Source organism: Vigna unguiculata, chromosome 6 (assembly GCF_004118075.2).
Source record: "Vigna unguiculata cultivar IT97K-499-35 chromosome 6, ASM411807v1, whole genome shotgun sequence".
NCBI lineage: Eukaryota > Viridiplantae > Streptophyta > Magnoliopsida > Fabales > Fabaceae > Vigna > Vigna unguiculata.
The window spans coordinates 33,609,468-33,611,723 of record NC_040284.1 but is presented as its reverse complement, the minus strand read 5'-3'; the positions used below and the strand labels follow the sequence as shown (position 1 = coordinate 33,611,723).

General features: G+C 26.2%; 1 non-coding gene across 1 annotated transcript; it reads right to left on the bottom strand.

The window, feature by feature from the left end:
* Positions 1 to 1,902: 1,902 nt before the first annotated feature.
* TRNAV-CAC lies at positions 1,903 to 1,976 on the bottom strand. Its single transcript has one exon. It is a non-coding gene; the product is annotated as a tRNA-Val (tRNA).
* Positions 1,977 to 2,256: the final 280 nt, after the last annotated feature.

Genomic DNA, 2,256 nt, shown 5'->3' with positions numbered 1-2,256 from the left:
ACGAAAATAATATTTGTTGAACTAAGTTTAATGATTGATTGTTTTAGGTTGGAGTTTTGGTTTGAAAGTATGACTTTGACCAACCACGAGACAACGCTCATTAATCATTATTCAACTTTCATACAATTATTATCGCTCTACCTTACCATAGCTATTGTGTTTTATACACCTTCCTTTTAACTTCTTTTTCTCGTTTAATTTAAATTTAAATTTACCAATATAATGTTTTATATAGTTTTCATTTAACTAGTTTTTTCGTTTAATTTTAGTTTAAATGTTAGAAGTTTATATAGACCAGGTATAAATTAATTTTGGGTATATAAGGGACTGCAAATTTAATTTTATAAATCATTTTTACAAAATTGAATTAGATTTAAAGAATATTTCTCATATTTATGAGTTAGAATTATGTATATGTCTCGACATGAAAAAGTGTGTTGGTAATCTCATGTCGACGAAAGATAAGATTAATATAAGATAAATAAAAAGAAATACATGATGGATTTGGACAATGATACTTTAATCCACTTTTTTGACTTATTTTTAATTCACAACTTCGACTATCATTAGATCATCACATCACATCACTAAAAGAGTAAAAAAGAATGATCTAATGATGATTGAAGTACTATATTAAAAATGAGTCAAAAAATATAAATTAAAATATAATTTTCCTATGAATTTATGAGAGAGCAGAATTTAGGTGGATTACATAGGTTTGAAGATAGTTGTAGGGTCCATGTTTCCTGTTTGTGAAGGTATTTGGGAGTTGCATTTCATGGCACCATTATGAGCCAAGAACAAGACTGAATTATAGACCCAACTACTTTTGCCTTTCGTCAAAATCTTCCAACTCTTCATCACCAAATTCAATTGTTGCTTTTTCAGAAATTAATGCTTGGATTCAATTTTTTTTATATTTTTATTTTGTAACGATTGAAATTCAAATTTATTGCATTATCTTTGTTCTACCTTGTCGATAAAAAAATATGTAAGTGTAAGTAAGATTAATAATGCACGAGAAAGATGTAAGTAAGAAACATGATATTCTTTTTTCCTATAAGATAATAATATTTTAATTTATATTTTTTTGACTCACTTTTAATTTATTATTTCAATCACTATTAAATTATTTATTATGTTTTTTTAGTGATATGATGTGATAAAAATTGAAATAGTGAGTAAAAAAATGTGGGTTAAAATATTATTATCCTTTTCTAAAATAGAAGTCATCATTTATTTTTTCATTTTTCCATAAAATTAATTCCAATTCTTCCTGACTTTTTAATGTTTTGCTGATTTCAAACTATAATTCCAATTCCATCTGTTTAATGTTTTTACTTATATAGATATTAGTAAACTAATCTTCATCAATATATATATATATATATATATATATATATATATATATATATATATATATATTGTTTGAACTAATTAACATCTTCTTGATACTCTTTTTCTCAAATTTAAGTTTCTTATACTGTAAATAAATCTATGTACGAAAAATTGTTTTTGTGTTTGGAATTTGTAGTAATAGGTAATATTGTAACACACTTCTAAGAAATGTTTAAGCATTACTTATATATACTTAAACGACTTATAACCGTTATCTTTTATAATTTTCAAGTGAAATAAAGATATCAACATTAGGTGAGAAGCCTTAGATGTTATGACTTTTTTTCTCAAGGGACCACACGTGACATCAAAATTTAAAGCCATTGACGATTGTATAATCTAAATTTGTTTTTCTCACTTTCATATAAGAACGATCATCCCAATGTAGACAGAAAAACTTTTCATCGGCACAACTTAACAACGTTTTTGTATGATACAAATTTAACCAATCCAACCATAGAGGATTTCAGAATATAGGGTTCTTAAAAAAAATTGAAAAATGTTTGTCTGAGCCCGGGTTCGAACCGGGGACCTCTAGTGTGTGAGACTAGCGTGATAACCAACTACACCACCCAGACAGATATGTCAATGTTTAACTATTTCTATATATAATGATACATTAAGTAAAACCCAGCTACACCTTTTGCTTCAAAATTGACACCAGTTTTTATGCTTTGAAAACATAAAGATTTAAAGAACGACTAGAAAATAATATATTATTCTAAAACTCATGTAAAATAAAAGATTGTTTTAGATAGACTTATGAAAAGAATACTCGAGATTAGGGATGCCAATTTTTTTTTATTAAAAATGGATACCCGTTACTTGCGGGTACGAGTATTTTGATATCCACATGTT